The sequence below is a fragment of the Triticum urartu genome, chromosome 6 (genome assembly GCF_003073215.2).
Source record: "Triticum urartu cultivar G1812 chromosome 6, Tu2.1, whole genome shotgun sequence".
Taxonomy (NCBI): domain Eukaryota; kingdom Viridiplantae; phylum Streptophyta; class Magnoliopsida; order Poales; family Poaceae; genus Triticum; species Triticum urartu.
In genome coordinates, this window is record NC_053027.1 from 505459659 (window position 1) to 505472493 (window position 12835).

Consider the following 12835-nt stretch of genomic DNA (forward strand, 5'->3'; position numbering starts at 1 on the left):
CACGCACATGTTAACTTTTAATAAAATTGCATAAACTTGATCATGTCATCCGCATCATGTTAACAACTTTAAGATGTTTAAAATTGTTGTTTGCTTTAAATGCTAATGCACATGAGGATTTACCTGAATTGTTGTTGTTGTTTCTGGCCTCATTTATACTTGCTTAAATGTGTAGTTTTCTTTTGCCTCACCTCTTGCCATGTTTAACTACATTTAAATTTGTTGAGTACCTAACCGAGAGTGAACTAAATAATTGTTGTGGTGTTTCGTCAATATGCAACTCGTTGCATATTGAGCTCCATTTAACTTGTAGTTTTGATTGTGCATATTGCCATGCCATGCCTCTTTAAACCGGACATGCATCATACTTGGTTGTGCATCATGCCATGTTGAGGTGATGGTTGTTTATTATGTTGTTTGCTTCTTTCCGGTGTTGCTTCTTCGGGTTGGTTCCGATTACGTCGCGTTTGTGAGGACCCATTCGACTACGTCCGTTTGTCTTCTTCATGGACTCGTTCTTCTTCCTTGCGGGATCTCAGGCAAGATGACCATACCCTTGAGATCACTTCTATCTTTGCTTGCTAGATGCTCGCTCTTTTAATATGCCTATGCTACGATGCCTACCACTAGCTTATCATGCCTCCCAAATTGCCATGTCAAACCTCTAATCCACCATGTCCTAGCAAACCGTTGATTGGGTATGTTACCGCTTTGCTCAGCCCCTCTTATAGCGTTCTTAGTTGCAGGTGAAGATTGAAGTTTGTTCCTTGTTGGAACATGGAGATGTTGTTCCTTGTTGGAACCTGTTTACTTGTTGGGATATCACAATATATCTTATTTAATTAATGCATCTATATACTTGGTAAAGGGTGGAAGGCTCGGCCTTATGCCTAGTGTTTTGTTCCACTCTTGCCGCCCTAGTTTCCGTCATATCGGTGTTATGTTCCCGGATTTTGCGTTCCTTACGTGGTTGGGTAATAATGGGAACCCCTTGACAGTTCGCCTTGAATAAAACTTCTCCAGCAATGCCCAACATTGGTTTTACCATTCACCACCTAGCCTTTTCTTTCCCTTGGGTCGGCCAGCCCAAGGGTCATCATTATTTTACCCCCCCCGGGCTAGTGCTCCTCTGAGTGTTGGTCCAAACTAGAGTCCTGTGCAGCGCCCCCTCGGGGAAACTCGAGGTTTGGTTTTAGTTGTATGGAGAGCTCATCTGAGTGTGCCCCAAGAACGAGATATGTGCAGCTCCTATCCGGATTTGTCGGCACATTCGGGCGGTGTTGCTGGATTTGTTTTATCATTGTCGAAAAGTCTTGTAACCGGGATTCTGAGTCTGATCGGGTCTTCCCGCTAGAAGGAATATCCTTCGTTGACCGTGAGAGCTTGTGATGGGCTAAGTTGGGACACCCCTGCAGGGATTTGAACTTTCGAAAGCCGTGCCCGCGGTTATGGGCAGATGGGAATTTGTTAATGTCCGGTTGTAGAAAACCTGAAGTTGACCTTAATTAAAATACATCAACCGCGTGTGTAACCGTGATGGTCTCTTCCGGCGGAGTCCGGGAAGTGAACACGGTGTTGGAGTTATGCTTGACGTAGGTTGTTCTAGGATCACTTCTTGATCATAGTTGTTCGACCGTGCTTTTGCCTTCTCTTCTCGCTCTCATTTGCGTATGTTAACCACCACATATGCTAGTCGCTTGCTGCAGCTCCACCTCATACATGTTACCCTTCCTATAAGCTTAAATAGTCTTGATCGCGAGGGTGTGAGATTGCTGAGTCCCCGTGACTCACAGATACTTCCAAAACCAGTTTGCAGGTGCCGTCGAACCGTGCAGATGACGCAATCAAGATCAAGGAGGAGCTCGATGAAGATCTTGTCCTTTGTGTTGTTTCGTTCTAGTTGATCAGTAGTGGAGCCCAGTTGGGGTTGATCGGGGACCGTGTCGCTTTTGGGGTAGTCTTCTTTTGTTTTGGGTTCCGTAGTCGGACCTTGATTGTATTTCGTTGATGTAATGCTTTATTCATGTATTGTGTGAAGTGGCGATTGTAGGCCAACTATGTATCTCTTTTCCCCTATGAATTACATGGGTTGTGTGGAGATTACCTCACTTGCGACATGCTTTCAATGCAGTTATGCCTCTGAGTCGTGCTTCGACACGTGGGAGATATAGCCGCATTGAGGGCGTTACACCACTAAGGAAAATAACCGAAGCATTTATCTTGCAGTTCGGATCTCAGCCCTTCTCAGCAAAGCTCCTCTTCGGGGGATCTTCTTCCAGAGATGATGGAGAGCGAAACGCCTCCCCCGGACTCCTCCGCTCAAGAAGCGGGCGACCTTGAAGTGTCGTCTCGGAGGGCCTCCCCGGATCTGGTGAGGCCAGAAGATAATCCTATGGCCACCTGAAGTCCCCAGTATCCGGCTCTTGAAGAGAGCAAACAAAAGAGTCCGGCACCGTCTGGTATGCGGTCGGACGTACTGAGGGAGCTGTTGGAGTGAGCGGCCATCTCAGAAGAACACCGTACGTTGATGGGTATGGTGATGGAAAGAATTTCGTCCGCCGAAAGTGGATTGCATGAGGCCTTTATGAGTCTACTGACGGGCTTTGAGGTATGTGAAATGATATACTTTTTGATAGTACCGCACATTTTTAGGTGTGCCCTGTGTAGATAGTAGCCCCTGAGACTCTGGTTGTCGTCGAGAACGACGGCGAACAGAGGATCATAGTCCCAGGTAATAACCAAACCGCCTTTATGTGCAGGTGGTTGAAGCTCCGGTGGCTGGCCGGACTCGTGAGATTGCCAAACTAAAGCGGCAACTGGATGCGGCGGATTGCCAACATCGAGCTTGTTAATAAGCGGCTTGACGAGGCACAGGGTAAGTGATATTTTCTGGTGAATGTCACATAGTAATAGCAGCGCAACACCAGTATCTTTAATATGTTGTGACTGCAGATGGAGCTGCCACCGTGGAGACCCTTCGGGCGGAACTTTCCCGAGCAAAGGAACAAGCAATAATTAGTAATGCGGCCGCTTTAAAGGCGGCCGAAGAGTTAAGAGCCGAAAAGGCTGCGCATTGCGAGAGGAAAGATAAAGTGGCCAAGATGGCTGTAAAGTTAAAAGACACTGCCGACCGTTGCCAGTTCCTTGAAGAAGAAAACCGGGTGAGGGCGACGGACCTCGAGAAGGCCACAATGGCGACCAAGGACACCCGCTCTGCCATGAGAGCGAAGAAGGAGGAACTGCATGAAGCCGGGGATATTGCGGCTGGGAAGCCCTTTATGCTGCGGAGGAAGTTCGGAGATCCGCGGTATGCCCCTCTGGATCGGATGTGGAGTTCGGCAGACGCATATATGGACTTGGCGGCGAGCGTTGTCGATGCGGCCAAATACTTCCGAGATCAAACATATCGTGAAGTGGACAAGCTATTCTGGTCGCAGTTTAACGTTCCAGAGCATCTGCTTCCACTAACTGATCAGCTTGCCGAATGGGCCGAACTCAATAGATTGTCCGGACTTGCCATGAGATCCATCATATATCATTTGTGGCCGGAAAAGCCGAAGCCGAACAACTATTTCAGCTTAGTGCAGCAGTTCCTTGGTGCGGTGCCGCGCATCAATGCGATGAAAAGGTCGACGTGTATAGAAGGCTCATGGATGGCCTTTGCCCGTGTCAAAGCATACTGGGCGGAGATGGATGCCACTACTGTTGCGGCACAGGGTTCGGCCATAGGCCGAGTGGCTGCCGAGCACTATTTCGAAGAAGTTCTCGAGGGTGCTCGGTTGATAGAGGCCCAGTGCTCAAAGAATATTATGTTTGAGTGACATTTATTCCCATTGTAAAAACAATGTTTATGAAATTTATTAAGGATGTATTTATACTTTTGCCTGAAAGTAATATGATGCCTCCTGTGCGGCCGTTTATGTATATATGTATATAACCTGAAAGATTGTAGTCGTCGGCTTCAACCCCCACGCATATAATGCGGAGGTGTTCGTAGAAGACGCGTGCTCACACTTAATCCAACGTATTGGTCCTATTAAGGAGGTGATAGCGCAGCGAACGAGGCAACCGGACTATAATGCTTTAACACTTTCACTTAGCCATAGGAGTTTGATGGTGGGGCTACTATATAGCCCGTGGTGGCTCCGCACTCTCCCGAATTAGGGGTGCTTACACGCCTGGCCGGGAAACGGCCCTTCGTTAAGGCGGAGGAATTCTAACATTCTGATAGGTCATCGAGTGGTTGACCAGTATCACGCTATATCATGACAGTCAGTTTTTGGCTTTCTCTACTGAGGTGCTCGTCCGGACGAACCGGGGCACAATCGCAGTAGTTCTCCTAGTGCCACCATAGCCGATAGAGCGAACGTAAGGCAGCAAAACACAGGAGCCGGGCAAACCCAACATTTGACCAAAGACATGATTCGGAGCTGATGCATATAAGGCCAAACTCACGACGTCGAACACTCCCTAAGGTATTCGGTCTTTATGGTATAAACCGGGCCTAAACAGTGCCCTTTGTAAGAAGCCCCTGGTGTCCAGGTACGTGCATTATTCTGACGTGGCCACATGCCAAGACGTCAGCATCCTTCTCAATAGTACTGAGAATCCTAGGGATGTGTATCAACAAGAGACAGTAAGAAAGGTTTACGCAGGGTCTTAATCTAAAAAGAATCCTTGGAACGGGTCCCTGCTGCACGTCTGTGCCTGTGTCTCCGTTGTGCCATATTCTGGACGGGTGTAGCATGATGGTCATCTGTAAAAGAGAGGAACTTAGGTGAAAAGTTGTCGTGCAAAAAGGTAGGTTTAAAGAACCATGTACAATTCAAGATGAGTAAAAGTTGCCACTTGTCTGCGCGCGTTGAGCCCCTTGTATTATTAATAGGGGTGTGGCCATCAAACCTGTATGAATTACATATAGCTACGTCGGACTCGTCTAACCATGTCTGTAGTCTTGACGACTTATCGAATGCTTTAGTTGGTGAGGCCGTTTTAGTGTGCGGCTGCCAAGGCAGCCGCACTTTCTTCGGCGTGCAGGGATCGCTCAATATTTCCATTTACTGTAATGATGCCACGTGGACCGGGCATCTTAAGCATGAGGGAAGTGTAATGCGGTATTGCATTAAAGCGAGCAAAAGCTTCGCGTCCAAGTAGTGCTTGATAGCCACTTTGGAACGGAGCAATGTGGAAGGTTAAGTTTTCACTACGGAAGTTATCGGGGAAGGCGAATATAACCTCTAGTAGCAGGGAGCCCATGCAATGAGCCCCTGGGCCCGGCGTTACTCCTTTAAAGGTAGTATTGCTGTGGCAAATTTTCGTTGGGTCTATCCCCATTTTGTGGATTGTGTCCTGATATATCAGGTTTAGACTGCTGCCACCGTCCATCAGGACTCGTGTGAAGTGGTATCCGTTAATTATTGGATCTAATACCAAGGCAGCCCATCCTGCGCGCCGGATACTTGCCGAGTAATCCTGATGGTCGAAGGTTATCGATTGAGATGGCCAGTGGTAGAACTCCGCGGTGATAGGCCCTTGGGCATATTTATCTGGGAGTGCCGCTTTGTTTCTCCCCTTTATCACATGTAACACGTTTACTGTTTTGACTTATGCTGGAAATTTCTTCTGTTCCCCAGTGCTTTGCTTGCGAGGCTCATCCTCGTCTTCGCTTGGTGTATCCTGCCCCTTGTGTTCGATGTTGAGCTTGCCGGACTGGTTGAAGACCCAAGATTCTTTGTGGGTATGATTAGCGGGTTTACCATGGGTGCTATGGATCTGACATATTTGGTCCAGAATTTTGTTTAGGCTGGACAGTTCATCTCTGGCGCCTTTAGAGGGCGGCTTTTGCTGACCTGGCCGAGAGCTTCTGAATCCGGTGTTTACTGCCGTGCTCTTCGGGCTGTCTTCTTTATTTCAGCGCTTATTATTTTTGTTGCGTCGTGATTTCCCGTTTCCATCTCTAACTTCGGATGTACTTGGGTCGCTGGTGCTGCATCGGGCTAGCCAGCTGTCCTCGCCCGCACAAAAGCGGGTCATGAGGCTTGTTAATGCTTCCATTGTTCTCGGCTTTTCTTGGCCGAGGTGTCTGGCAAGCCATTCGTCTCGGATGCTGTGTTTAAAAGCTGCCAAGGCTTCGGCGTCCGGACAATCGACTATTTGGTTCCTTTTAGTAAGAAACCTGTTCCAAAGCTTTCGGGCTGACTCTCCGGGCTGTTGAGTTATATGACTTAAATCATCCGCATCCGGAGGTCGGACATAAGTCCCTTGAAAATTTGCCCCAAAAGCATCTTCGAGCTCTTCCCAGCTTCCAATGGAGCTTTCGGGGAGGCTTTTAAGCCAGTGCCGAGCTAGCCCTTTGAGTTTGAGAGGTAAATACTTAATGGCGTGGATATCATCTCCTCGAGCCATATGGATATGGAGGATATAGTCCTCAATCCAGACCCCAGGGTCTGTTGTTCCGTCGTATGCCTCTATGTTTACGGGTTTGAATCCCTCTGGAAATTCATGGTCCAGCACCTCGTCGGTGAAACATAGGGGGTGTGCGGCACCCCTGTATCTGGGTGTACCGCGTTGTTCGGATGTTTGCTGTGTTGCATCGTATGCTGGAGCGCGCTTGCGTGGTCCATAGATGGATCTGGTTGCGCCGTCCTTTTGATGCGAGCCTTTGTGTGGATCGCGTATTTGCTTATGTGCGGCATTGTTTGCCGCTCTATGTTGGCCGTGAGGTCGTCTATCCGGCAAGATGGCCGTTTTAATTTTTGGTTGCGGGGGATCTAAGGCCTCCTCATTGAATTCAGGTAGCAACTTCCGCTTCGGGTAGCTCTTGGTGGGGCGATTACCATCGTACTTCGCTGCTGTGTTGAGTACTTTACTCCATCTGATTCTGAGTGTGTCTTGCGCAGCCTTGAGCCTTTGCTTCTGCTTTTTTAGACTCCTCGCGGTGGCAACAAGCCTTTGACGGGCATTCTGTTGCTTCGGGTGTCTGTCCAGTGTGATGTCATCTGGACTATTATCTTTGACAGAGTCGGGTTGTTCAGTTTGATTCTCCGTGTTGCCGTGGTCTGGCGATGGTTCACCCTGCTCTAACGCTGGGTCTGTATGATTGTTGTTTCTGCCGAGGCGGGATTTGGCGCGGCGCTTACGCCGCCGCTTTGTCTGCTTCTCGAGGGGACAACCCTTCATTGCGTCCTTCCATTCCTCGTCATCGTTTTCTTTTGGTGTGTCCACCATGTATACGTCATGTGATGAAGTGGGCGTCCAGTGCCCTGTGGGCAGTGGTTCCTGTTCGTCTCCTGCATCGCCGTCCATACCGTCGATGTCTTCGGAGTCGAAGTCGAGCATGTCGGTTAAGTCATCGATAGTGGCTACTAAGTGGGTGGTGGGTGGGCGGCGAATTTCTTCGTCATCCGCATCCCAATCCTGCCGGACATAGTTCGGCCAGGACTCTCCTGACAAGGAGAGAGACTTTAATGAATTCAGTATGTCGCCGAAGGGCGAGTGCTGAAAGATATCCGCGGAGGTGAACTCCATGATTGGGGCCCAGTCGGATTCGATAGGCACGGGCGCAGGCGGTTCGGAGTCCATGGCCGGGGAAGGATCCAGCAGTTTGGCAACACGGCCCTCGTGAAGGGTAAGGTCGATATTCGGCTCGATCGCCGCTGAGGATACGGCCTCCGTGACAGGGTCCATCCACCCGTCCGTGGATGGCGCAACTGGCTCCGAGTTGAGGCTCGGAGCGGCTGCCGGTGCGATCTCCTGAATACGGTCCGATGATAGAGCTAAATCATACTCATCGTGACCGCATGGCGCACAAGGCAGGGGCTCGAATCCGTCGAAGATCAAGTCTCCGCGGATATCGGCCGTGTAATTTAAGCTTCCAAACCTGACCTAATGGCCAGGGGCGTAGCTTTCGATCTGCTTCAGATGGCCAAGCGAGTTGGCCCACAGTGCGAAGCCGTCGAACACAAAGATCTGTCCGGGAAGAAAAGTCTCACCTTGGACTGCATCGCTATCGATGATAGAAGGAGCCATCAAGCCTAACGGCGACAACACAGAGGAACTCTCAATGAAAGCATCAATGTCGGTGTCAAAACCGGCGGATCTCGGGTAGGGGGTCCCGAACTGTGCGTCTAAGGCGGATGGTAACAGGAGACAGGGAAAACGATGTTTTACCCAGGTTCGGGCCCTTTTGATGGAGGTAAAACCCTACGTCCTGCTTGATTTATTCTTGATGATATGAGTATTACAAGAGTTGATCTACCACGAGATCGGAGAGGCTAAACCCTAGAAGCTAGCCTATGGTATGATTGTATGTTGTCCTATGGACTAAAACCCCTCCAGTTTATATAGACACCGGAGGGGGCTAGGGTTACACAAGGTCGGTTACAAAGGAGGAGATATACATATCCGTATTGCCTAGCTTGCCTTCCACGCCAAGTAGAGTCCCATCCGGACACGAGACGAAGTCTTCAATCTTGTATCTTCATAGTCTAACAATCCGGCCAAAGGATATAGTCCGGCTGTCCGGAGACCCCCTAATCCAGGACTCCCTCACCAGGCCTACGAGAATGCCAAACAGTTCAAATAAAAAGTTAAAAGATGGCATGACAAAAGGATACAAAAGCGTGATTTTTAATGTAGGTGATTATGTTTTGTTATACAACTCCCGTTTAAGAATTTTTGCAGGAAAACTCCTCTCTAAATAGGAAGGTCCTTACGTTATCGAGGAGGTCTATTGTTCCGGTGCCATAAAAAATCAACAACTTCGAAGGCACAAATCCAAAGGTGGTGAACGGTCAAAGAATCAAACATTATATCTCAGGTAATCCCATAAATGTTGAAACCAATGTTATTGACACCGTAACCCCGAAGGAGTACATAAGGGACACTTTCCAGAACGTTTCAGACTCCGAAAAGGAATAGGTATGTGGTACGGTAAGTAAACCGACTCCAAAACAATTCTAACAACAATTTTTCTCTATTTTGGAATACTTAAGAAAATAGGAAAATAAGAAGTAGTCCGGAAAGGACATGAGGCATCCACGAGGGTGGAGGGCGCGCCCCTACCTCGTGGGCACCTCGTGTGCCCTCCAGACTCTGCTTTCTTGCACGATACTTCTTTTGGTCGGTAAAAATTCATTATATAACCTCCCGAAGGTTTTGACCACGGCACCACGACAAAATCCTCTGCTTTTGTTTCGAGCTGTTTTTCTGATAGATCTAGATCACCATGATGTCTTCAAGCGCCCCCAAGGACAAGTTTTTCGGGAAGGTCATCAACGCCTACCTCGCGGAGGTGCTGCAACACCCTCAAACCATTGAGATGCGTGAGGGGATGCTGCACATCCGCGATGTGAGGGACAAAGGAGGACCGGAAGCGTGGAGACAAGACTCGAAGCAATGGAGCAACAAGTTTTCAAGTGCCAGGGGATGGTGGGATGCAGACTCAACGCCAATCACATGATGATCGCGGAGTTCACCAACAACCACAAGCTGGATGCCAAGAACATTGGGGAGACCATCTTCAAGCTTCATGAGAAAATCAAGCACCTCCAAGCCCAGATCTATGACCTACAAAACCAAAACTGTGAGTATGAATATAGATTCAAGAGGATGAGTTTTGCTGCAGATTTGCGGATCCCGGAGACTCGATCATCCTTCTATTATGGTGAGCCTATGCCTTGGAAGATGGATGACAAGCCTATATCATCAACAACTCCATCATCACCACCTCCGAAGAAAGAGACATAAATACATGGGTATGGGCACTCCGCTTGGCAAGTGCCAAGCTTGGGGGAGGTGCCCCGGTATCGTATCACCATCACACTTCTATCTTTACCGTTTTTCTTAGTTCGATCCTTTTTGGTTATATCTTGATCTAGTAGAATAAAGTTTAATATGATCTAGCTTTGAGTTTTTGTGTTGATCCTTATCTATGTAATCGAGTCCGCGAGCTATATATAATAAATATTAGTCTTGAGTCGAGGGCTTGGTTATCTTGCTATGATCTTGAGGGAATAAAAGAAATAAAGAGATCATATTGATGTTATGGAGAGTAATGACTTCACATATAAAGAGTATGATGAATAAAAGTGGTTGAGAGTTGACAAACATAGTTTTGGTCATTGTTGCAATTAATAGGAAGTAATAAAGAAAGAGAGGTTTTCACATATAAATATAATATCTTGGACATCTTCTATGATTGTGAGCACTCATAAAAATATGACATGCTAAAAAGTTGATGTTGGACAAGGAAGACAACATAATGGGTTATGTTTTCTTATATCCGAAATAAATTATATTGTCATGGAACATCCAACATGTTGAGCTTGCCTTTCTCCCTCATGCTAGCCAAATTCTTTGCACCAAGTAGAGTTACTACTTGTGCTTCCAAATATCCTTAAACCCAATTTTGCCATGAGAGTCCACCATACCTACCTATGGATTGAGTAAGATCCTTCAAATAAGTTGTCATTGTTGCAAGCAATAAAAATTGCTCTCTAAATATGTATGATCCACTAGTGTGGAGAAAATAAGCTTTATACGAGCTTGTGATATGGAAGAAATAAAAGCGATGGAATGCATAATAAAGGTCCCTATCACAAGTGGCAATATAAAGTGACGTTCTTTTGCATTAAGATTTTTTGCATCCAACCATAAAAGCACATGAAAACCTATGCTTCCCTCTGCGAAGGGCCTATCTTTTATTTTTGTCTTATACCTTATACAAGAGTCATGGTGATCTTCACCTTTCCTTTTTACACTTTATCCTTTGGCAAACACTATGTGTTGGAAAGATCCTGATATAGGACAACACTATTCTAATCCCAGGATCAGAATAGTTATTTGGATCACAGTAGCCTATATAGGCATCGACGAGGTGTTCCTGAGATCCCGCAAATGAAAAAAAAACCAACCACCCACCCCCCACCTCCCGCCCCTCGCACTCCCCCCCTGCCCCCCCCGCCGCTGCCGCCCCAGGAAACCCCCAACCCACCCATCGCCGGGGACCACCCAACCGCCGCCGCCCTCAACCCCAGCCGCCGTGGCCCCCGACCCCAGGCGTCGCCGCCCTGCCAATCCCGGGTGTCACTGCCCCTTGAAATCTCCCGATACGGAATCACGCTAGCCAGCCACCCCACCCATCGCGGCGGCGCCTTCTTCCATGACGCCGCCGCAAGCCTTCTACGGTGACGCTAACGCCGGCCTCCTCTCGCAGCACCGCTGGCGCTCTGCTGGTAGAAGTTCGAGGCCGGATCCAGAAGAAGTTCGAGGAATGCTCCTGACACCAGAGCTGCCATCCTCCCCCGCTCTCCGCCCCCGCGTGAGGATCCTACCAGAGAAAGCGAGATTGACTCACCCAAGCATTGACTCCTCCTGGGCTCTGCCACCCTGCTCCCATGATCCGCCGCCCCCCTGCAGCAACGCCCTTGCTCCCCAAAGCAGCAGCCCAGGGGCATTATGCCATCTGTAGTGCATCTAGCCCAACACACCATGCTCCTCAACTCTCCCCTCTGCACCTCCTGCCTTGGCATCCCTCGCGTGTGACCTTCTCCAGCGCCTCTGATCGACCTTCCCGTCATCTCTTGCTTGAACCCGTGCACCACTTCTTCTGAATCAGCTCTACTCGTTTGAAGCTACAGGTAACTTTGTTTCTTCTCCAATATTGTTTGCAAATTCAGTATTGTTGGTATGGATATTTCTCTGCTGTTCATCTTAGTATGTTAAAAAAAGAACCATGAACGATTGGGTCTGTATCTGCATAAAAGAGATCTTGTTTCTGAGTATTAATTTGATAATTCATTTCATATGTTGTTAAAAAACAATTAACAGTGTAGAATGTGAGGAACTGAGTTGTATGTGCTAATGCGTGTGTTCATCCTCTGTTGTGTGCCTGCGTCCGAGGATCTTCCTGGACTTCTTTACGTCTATAGAGGACCATTTATAAATCCTAATCTGCAGTTGTTCTTGTGTGTGTGTGTGTGTGCGCGCGCGCGCGTTTTGTTCTTCAGAGCATTTTCTTCAGGGCGGTGGAGAGAACCCTCACCCTTATCCGATCTGCAGCGCCGCCCGAGTCGTCCCAACACAACCCCAAGCTGTTCAACTACGCAGCCCCGGGCCGTTCAACGACAGAGCCGCTAGAAGTTCATGAACACATCACCTGGATCCTGCTGCCCACCATCCAGTTCAATTTCTGCCGAATCTAGTGAAGGGAGACTTCTTCTGAGGTCAATTCCCTCTTTGGTTTCGTTTCCACATGTCGCCAGTTGCTATTTTTCGGAAAGATTTATGTATACTGGGATCTCCATGTACTGAACATGTTAGAAAGATATCTCATGTATATTCGTCTCTTGTGTGCTGCAGCCCCTTAGCTCGCTGCGTCTTCTCAGCAAGCCGTGGAGACAAGACCATGCATCCAAAATTGTTCCTGATGGAGACACCACTCTACTTGTTGCTACCTACGTCCCGTGGAAGACAGTGGGCACGACCTTGCTATAGACCCTGCATGTTGCTCCGGCCGTGCTCCTGGCTACCTAGGCGTGCCCGTGCCTCTAGCTCCTGCCAGAAAATTGGCCACCATTGCAGGTCAGCTTCTCCTGATGTGCCAGTCCAGCTGCGAAAATGAAGAGTACATGGAAGCTTCTCCAGAAAAATGGCCACCATTGCGGTTGGTTTCTGAATCAAGATGTTGCTTGTCTGAGAGTACAGGGAAGAAGAAAATCACGGAGAAGATAACGCATCAGCACTGTGTGGGTAAGGTGAGAGAAGATACGAAGGGAATGTGTGGTGGAGAAATGCAAGTCCGCCACTAGTTAGTGCATCTTTTATGTAAAAAAGG